Raw genomic sequence first — 9270 nt, forward strand, 5'->3', positions numbered from 1 at the left:
TCGTTAGAGCACCAGTATACATGGCATGAACCTAATTTGGCTCTGACACTGCTTTTTTATTAATGCACCTCCATTCTTAAGAGGGCTTGGGACTTCATTGTGACTGAGATAATGTTCTGTAAACTCCTTCCCTTCGAATGATGCTCTCTTCAGCTTCCTGAATATAACACCAGTAGCACAGACAGTGAGACCAACAATTAATAAATGGGACCTCCTGAACCTGAGAAGCTTGTGTAAGGCAAAGGACACACTCAGCAAGACAAAAGCGTAGCCCACAGAATGGGAAAAAAATTCACTAACCACACATCTGACAGAGGGTTGATCCCCAAAATTTACAAAGAACTCAAGAAGCAAGTCTCCAAAACACCAAAGAATACAATTAAAAAGTGGGCTGCAAAACTAAATAGAGAATTGTCAATAGAGGAGTCTAAAATGGCTGATAGGCACTTGAGAAAGTGCTCAACATCCTTAGCAATCCGGGAAATGCAATTCAAAACAACTGTGAGATACCATCTCACTCCTGTCAGAAGGGGCTAAAATCAAAAACACCAATGACAATTTATGTTGGTGAGGATGTGGTGAAAGGGGAACACCCCTCCATTGCTGGTGGGAGTGCTAAATGGTTCAGCCCCTTTGGAAATCAGTATGGATATTCCTCTGAAAAATGAGAATAAACCTACCACAAGACCCAGCAACTCCACTCTTAGGCATATATCCAAAAGATGCCCATTCATACAACAAAGATGTCTGTTCCACTATGTTCATAGCAGCATTATTTGTAATAGCCAGAACTTGGAAACAACCTAGATACCCCTCAACCATAGAGTGGATAGAGAAAACGTGGTACATTTACACAATTGAGTACTATTCAGCAGAAAAAAAAATGGAATCCTGAGATATGCAGGCAAATGGATGACACTAGAAGAAACCATCATGAGTGAGGTAACCCAGTCACAAAAAGAGAAACATGGCATGTACTCTCTCATATATGGATTTTAGACATAGATCTGGAGAGTGCCAGCCTACAATCCCATGGCCAGAGAACCTGGGAAACAGAAACTTCATTCAGTGGCTGATGAAAGTAGAGGCAGACTCCCATGGCCAAGTACTGAGCTGAACTCAAGAAAGCCAGTAACAGAGAGGGAGGACTGATGACCAAAGTAGTTAAGACTGGGCAGCTTTAACCCCAGAAGCAGCTGACCTGACAAGGGTTAACTCTTGAATCCCAAGCTGATGCCTGGGAATCCAACATGGGACTGATCAAGACCCCCTGAATGGGGGTGTCAGTGAGGAGGCCTAGGTAATCTATTGAGCCTTGGGCAGTAGATCAGTATTCATCCTGAGTATACACATGTACTTTGGACTCCCAAACAATGTGAGATGAACTCTCACCCTGAACTCTTGGGGGGAGGGTCTAGGCCCTGCCCTGGATGAAATGACAGACAATGGACACCCCCATAGAGGGCCTCACCCTCCCTGGAGGAATGAGGGGGTAATGGGGGAGTTGGTAGCAGGACACTGGAGGAGGGGAGGGAAAGGGAGAGGGACCTGGAACTGACTTGTGAAACAACCATGTTTCTAATCTAAATTTAAACTTAAAATAAATTTAATAAAGAAAAGAATGATGCTCTCTTATATGTTTCCTAATTGTGCCTACATTGGTAAAGTCCCGGGTGTTCTTTTTTTCCTTGTTCTCTGAAGGAGTCTGAGTGAATTAGTGAATTAATATTCTTAAACTCCTGGAGACTTGGGGCTGGAGAGATGGCTCTGAGTTTAAGAGCACTGACTGCTCTTCCAGTGGTCCTGAGTTCAATTCCCAGCAACCACATGGTGGTTCAAAAACATCTACAATGTAATCTGGTTCTCTCTTCTGGCATGCAGGCAGAACTCTGTATATGTAATCAATAAATGAATCTTTGAAAAAATTCCTGAAGACTTAAAACACTTCATCAGTGACACTGTTCACATCACTCTGTACAATAATATCTATGTTATGAGTAGAAAAAGAACTGCAATAACCTAAAGTCTTCATGGAAGAGTTTTTTCCCAGGGCTCCTAATAGCTTATCAATTTACTCTTAGATTATGATGCATGCATTTGGATTTTTCTGTCACATTTTCAATATATTAATAATGTCCATATTTATATATTTTTTACATTTAATTCTCTTTATATCATCATATTACCATTCGTATTTCCTATACAATGCATTCGGGAAATGATTTTGCCCTCCATCAACTCCTTCTCCCAGATATTCCCACCACTATGCACACCCAATTCCTCTCTTTCTTTAGAAAAAAAGAAACTAATAGAACTCCAACAAACCAATTTTAAAATTAAACCACTCTCGCACACAGGTACACACCAAGTTAAAAAAACCAACACACAAAGTTGTAAACCAGACTACAAAGGAAAAGTCCAATATAACCAGAAGAAAGTAAATGAATAAAGATAACACCCCAGAGCAGCATCCCCTCCCCCAGCTCCATATTCTGGTCCATTATTCTGGCAACTTCACTGGAGGCCAGGCTTGTCCTGGAGACGCAAGCCTGCCCAACAGCTCCATACTGCAGTGACTTCATGGGCCCCTTATATCATTGCACATCTTCAGGGGAAGATTTCTGCTTCACCAGAGGTCAGACTGATTACAGGAACCCTACCACCCACTCTTCTGTGTTGCACATTCCAGCAAACAGCTCTGGTAGCTAAAATGAATTGCAGGCTTGTAGTAAGGGCCCTGGGGAAGACTTTGATCACATTGCCCAACCTTACACCACCTTTGGGCTCTATATTCCAGTCCATAACTCTGGCTCCTTTACTGTAGCTCAGGATGGTCCTAGGGACCACAAGTAAGACACCACACAACCTGCTAACACTGCTTCAAGCCTGTCCAACAGTCCCAGACTGTACTCCTCCCATGGGTTCCATATTCTGGCCCACACCTTAGGCATAAGACTTCTGCTTTATTCTAGGCCAGGCTGCTTCTAGGGACCCAAGCTAAGACATTGCCCACTGCCAGCCAACACTCCCCAAAGCTGGCACAACAACACCCAACAGGACCCCTTTCCCTGCATTCTGTATCCTGTCCCACAAATTTGACAGAAACCTTCTTCTTTTCTGGAGTCTGTGATGTACTAGGAATCCTGGACATCAAGGCATATAGGCACACAGAACACCAGAGGCCACACAGGTTCTCTAGAGTGCAGTGGCAATGTTGTCATACAAAACCCCAGATGTCATGTGGGCCACAAATACTCCATTGGGGACATCCTACTGAAACTGTGGACTGGCTAGTCACTAGAATCCCTGGCCACTTAGGGAACAGAGAGGAAACAAAAACCAAGAAACAAAACACCCATTCAGCAAAGACCAACTTAGGAATCATTACCTAGTTGTAAAATCAACCCACATCTAGATGCGTAAACAACAGTGTAAGAACACATCAACACAAAGAGAAATATGACACAACCAGAACACAGTAATTCTATGACCACAAAACCTAAATGTCCCAACACAGCTGAAGCACAAGACAACATTAAAAAACAACTTTATGAAGATGACAGAGGTCCGTAAAGAGGGAATGAAAAATCTCCTCAAGAAATTGTGGAAAAGACAAACAAAAATTGGAGGAAATCGGTGAATTCCTAAAAGAATGCCAAGGAAGCCAAGAAAAAACCAAACAAATAGGTAAAGGAAATTGTTCAAGACCTGAAAATGGAAAAAAAAGTATGAAATAAAACACAAATGGGGGAATTCTGAAAATGGAAAATCTGAGTAAGTGAACAGGAACTATAGATGCAAGCATCACTGATGAGGAGTAATGCTATCTGAAAAGTAGGTATAAGATATGTAGTAAATATAGAAGTCACTTACAAGAGAAACAGAGGACTAGGAGCTCTGGGAACATGGCTAGCTTCCAAGAGAGAGTGATTAGCTTTCTCTCCCCCTTTTATTCTCACCTGTCCCACATACCCCTGTCCATGCCTCTAACAATATTGTAGATTCATCCTTACACGTCACCAACAGAATTCAAGAGATGACACAGAGAATCTCAAATGTTGAAGATACAATATGATAAGTAGATTCATTGGTCAAAGGAAATGTTAAATCTGACAAATTCCTAACAAAACATCCAGGATGGGAGTGGGGGTGTGGGAGGAGGAGAAGGAGGGGAACTTGGATTGGCATGTAAAAATACATTAATAATAATAAAAAATTCAGGAAATTTGGGAAACAAAGTAAGAATAATGGTAATACAGGAAAACACCAGCATGAAGACCCAGAAAATATATTCAACAAAATCATAGAAGACCAATTTCCTAATCTAAAAGACATGCATATAAGAGTAAAAAAGCTTACAGAATAGATTGCATCAGAAAAAAAAGTTGCAAGGCCACATAATAATCAAAACCCTAAACATATATAATAAAGATAGAATGTTAGAATCTCCTAAGTAAAAAAGCCAAGTAACATATAAAGTCAGACCTGTCAGAATTACAGGACAGATGTTGAAAGGTACAGGCATTACACTGGCCTGCCCTGTTACCTGGCAGGATGCACTCAGGCAGCACTCTGGCCAGCACAGAGCTCTGTGAAAAACACACAGATGCAAAGGACCCCTTTAAATGACTGACTCTAGGCCACTTTTGCTCTCTCTCTCTTTTTCTCTTTTACTCTCTCTCTCTTTCTTTCTTTCTTACCCTCCCTCCCTCCCTCCCTCCCTCCCTCCCTCCCTCCCTCCCTCCCTCCCTCCCTCCCTCCCTCCCTCTCTCTCTCTCTCTCTCTCTCTCTCTCTCTCTCTCTCTCTCTCTGTCCTGTATGTATCTTATCTCAGCTCTGTACAGGTTGGTTACCACTCAACCCCCTTTCCTTCCCGGTCCACCAATAAAAAACACCACGTGGGATCGTAGAGTCATGGTTTGTGTCTTGTTACTGGGTAAACCTAGACATTTTAAATACAGATGTCTTTTCTTTTCACTTTGTGCATTCTTTTTTATCTTTTTTTTACATGTTTTTATTTAATTTGACTTTTTACAAATATTGCTCTCAGTTCCCTTTCTGTCCCCTCTTCTCCTAGTCCACCATTCCTCCCAACCCCATATCCCACTCCATCTCCCTTTATCTCCACAGGGAGGTTAACACCTTCCAGGAGGGATTTTCACAGTCTGTCACACAATCCCGGGCAGGGCCTAGGTCCTCCCCCCATGTGTCCAGGATGAGAGAGCATCCCTCCATGTGGAATGGCTTCCCAGACTCCATTTGTATCCGAGGAATAAATATTGCTCTACTCTCCATGGTTCCTATACTGCCAAGGACTCTTCTCTGACATCCAGGTTGTGGGGGTGTGGATGACTCCCATGCTGGCCTCTCATACATCAGTCTGGGATCCATGGGTTCCCCTTTGTTTAGGTCAGCTGAATTTTGTGAATTCTTTTTAATTTTTTATTCATTTTTAATACCAACCACAGCCCTCCCTCCCACCCATTCTGCCTCTCCCTCCCACCGTTCCCCCTAACTTACCTCCCACCCATCCACTCCTTCAAAAGTATGACACTATGGGGAGTCAACAAAGTCTATCACATTAAGTTGAGGCAGGATCAAACCCCTGGCCCCTGAGTCAAGACAGAACAAGGAATGCCACCATAACAAATGGGCTCCAAAAAGCCAGATCATGCACCAGGGAAAGATCCTAGTCACACTGACCGGGCCCCTCAAACAGACCAAGCCATTTAACTGTTGCACATTTGTAAAGGGCCTAGTTTGGTCCCATTCAGGATCCCCAGCTCTCTAGAGTTCATGAGTCCCCATGAGTTTGGTTCAGCTGTCTCTGTGTATTACCCCTTCATAATCTTGACCCTAATTACTCATAGAATTCCTACTCCCTCTCCTTGACTGAACTCCTGATGCTCAGCCTGATGTTTGGTTGTGAATCTCTGCATCTGCTTCCATCAGTTATCAGATGAAGGCTCTATGATGACACTTGGGGTATTCACCAATGTGATTACAGGGGAAGGCCAGGTCAGGAACCTTCTCAACTATTGTTGGAGTCTTAGCTGGGATCATCCTTGTGGATCCCTGGGAATTTTCCTAGGACCAGTTTTCTCCCAAACCATATAATAGATCCCTGTATTAAGATATCTCTTTCATCGCTATCCCTCTCAGTCCCTACCCCAACTCAACAATTCTGTTCCCTCATAATTCCAACACCCATTCCCTCCCATCTACTACCCTCAGTTTACCCAGGACATCTCATCTATTTCTGTTCCCCAGGGTGATCCAAGAAGGATGGAAGTCTTGAAGACTCTAAAGAGACTATGGAAGCCAGACCAGACTCATACCAAAAAAAGCATTTAGTCCCATAGATGGAGAAAACAATATTTTTTGACAAACTCAAATTTAAACAATATCAATCCACAAATCCAGTTACACAGAAGGTACTATAAGGAAAAGTCCAGCCAAGGAGGTTAACTAACCCCACTAAAATACACACAATATATAAATATCACACCAATAAAACCCAAAAAATGTAAACACACTCACGCAAATACCACCAACAAAAATAACAGGAATTAACAATTGTTGGTGATTAATATCTCTTAATATCAACGGACACAATTCACCAATAAAAAGATACAGGTTGAGCCAGGCGGTGGTGATGTATCCCTTTATTCCCAGCACTCAGGAGGCAAAGGCAGGCGGATCTCTGTGAGTTTGAGTCCAGCCTGATCTACAGAGGGAGTTCCAGGATATCCCCCAAAGCAATACAGAGAAACACTGTCTGGAAAAAAAATGATACAGAATAACAGGATGTCCTTTTGCTGCATACAAGAAACACACCTCAATACCAAATGTAGATATTACCTTAGAGTAAAGAGTTGAAAAAGACTTTCCAAGCAATGTGACTAGGTACAAGATTACTAAAAAAATACAGTATCCCTCTTCTATACAAATTACAAATGCTTTGAGAAAGAAATCAGGGAAGCACCTTTCACAATAGTTACAAACAATAGAAAATATCTAGGGGAAACTCTTACCAAGCAAGTGAAAGACATGCATAATAAAAATTTCACAAGTGTGAAGAAAGAAATGAAGAATATGGACAGGTCTTCCATGTTCCTGGATCAGTAATTTCACCATAATAAAATATGGCAATCCTATCAAAAGCAATCAACAGATTTAATGCAATCCACACCAAAATTGCAACATAATTCTTTTATTTACAGAGTTGAAAGGACAGTACTCAAATTCATATGGCAAAGCAAGAAGCCTAGGATAGTTACAAAATCTTGTATATATGAAAGAACTTATGAAGGCATCACCATTCCTGATTTAAAGGTGTACTACATAAATATAGTAATAAAAACCATATGGTATTGACATCAAAACAAATACGTTGGGCAATGGAATCTAATCAAAGTCCCAAACATAAATCCACACACCATTGGTTTTATGGAAACTGCAATAAATAGTTTTTCGAATATAGAGACTTTAATTTACTTCTGCTAATATCTCTAAAGACAGATAATGAGGGTCTATGATGAGTCATTCATGGGCCCTAATCACATAACTTTGTTGGAGAATTGTTAAAAGATTATGAGGTGAGGCATAGAAGTAAAAAATTAGGCCCTTGGTAGCTTGTCTTTTGACTCCTGTATACAAAGGCAAATCAATTTTTATTTCATGATAATACTTCATCTTGCCAACTTGACAGGTTTTAGAAACACTGTGGAAACCAAACAATGAGAATTATTGTGAAGGATTTTCTAGATTATGTTACCTGAGGTAAAAGGACCCTCTCTACAAGTGGGGTCCCATTACATATTAGCCATTGTCCATGAATGAATGAAGAGAAAGAGGAAGGTGAGCAGCAACCTTGAGCTGTCTCTGCACACTAACTGTTGAGGCACCATGGCTTGTGCCGGGATTGAACACATCCTCAAACTATGAGTCCAGAAATATCCTCCTGTTGTTTTTTAGATAACATTTTTGCAACAACAAAGCAAAGAACTAACACACTTAGACATATTCCCATGAGGCTTTTTCTGTCTTGACAGGGGTCTGTAAAGAAAGGCTAACTGACCATTGACTGAAACCTTCCAGGATGGGATCAAAATATATCTTTTTTAAAATATTTGTTTTTTACTTTTAAAACAAAATTCCTTTGCACACCAATCCCAACTCCCTCTCCCTCCCATTTTCTCCCTCTCACACCATCAATTGGTTCATCTATCTGTTTTTATGCCAATACCAAGTTGTATTCATTACTGTAGTTCTATAGCAGAGCTTCAAGTCACGGATGGCGATGACCCCAGATGATCCTTCATTGTACAGGATGTTTTGGATACCCTGGATTTTTTGTTTTTCCATATGAATTTGCGTTCTGTTTCGAGGACTGTGCAGATTTATGCTGGGATTTTGGCGGGAATTGCAATGAATCTCTAAATTACTTTTCACAGGATTGCTACTTTTTGCGATGTTGATCCTACCTAAAAAAGAGTACTGAAGATCTTTCCATTTTTTGATATCTTCGTGCTGGAAGGGGGCATTGTTCATACAGGGGACCATGACAAAACTCAGAAACCTGTATAAGACCTTATTTTCGGGTCCTTAAAGCTGTATCATCTTAGCTGTTTTAGAGGTTGAATCACTTGGGCCATTGCTTCCGGGGGTCTTGGTTCATCAAACCACAGAATCATGGGAGGAATCCTCAGCTTTTCATTATCTGTGTAAACATAAAGAAAAACTCTTTTCCAAAGTAACATATCCTTATACTTAGAGTTTGAAGTCAAGGCATTTTGAAAATATATAAGTTGAATTAATTCAGCAGCATTTATAACCAAGTGTACTTTAGTAGTTGTTCCTTCGTTAGCAACCAAATACCTGAAAAAGAAAATAGCGTACAGTATCTAGACTTTCTGTGTATTTTCCATCTTTACGTGGCTTATTTATCTATTATTACTCTATTTCTTTTATTTTATTTCTTTGTTTGTTGCTTTGAGACAGGGTTTCTCTGAAAATCTGCCTGCCCCTGCCTCTGCAGCAAATCCTACTGGCGTGTGCCCCCACAACCGGCTTCTCTATTTATTTGACCACTATGCTGTTTTTTTTTCTCTCTCAATCCTATGTATATTTTTAAACACACTATAAACCTTTAGAGGTTTTCTTTATCCAAGTCTGACTTTACTGTAAATTTTTATGTTTTTCTGGACACGTATCTTATCTGTTAAAACTGAGGCTGTTTAAACTGCAGTTTTCCAAGATAGCTGGCTT

This window comes from Mesocricetus auratus, unplaced genomic scaffold, assembly GCF_017639785.1.
Source record: "Mesocricetus auratus isolate SY011 unplaced genomic scaffold, BCM_Maur_2.0 Super-Scaffold_100037, whole genome shotgun sequence".
Lineage (NCBI taxonomy): Eukaryota > Metazoa > Chordata > Mammalia > Rodentia > Cricetidae > Mesocricetus > Mesocricetus auratus.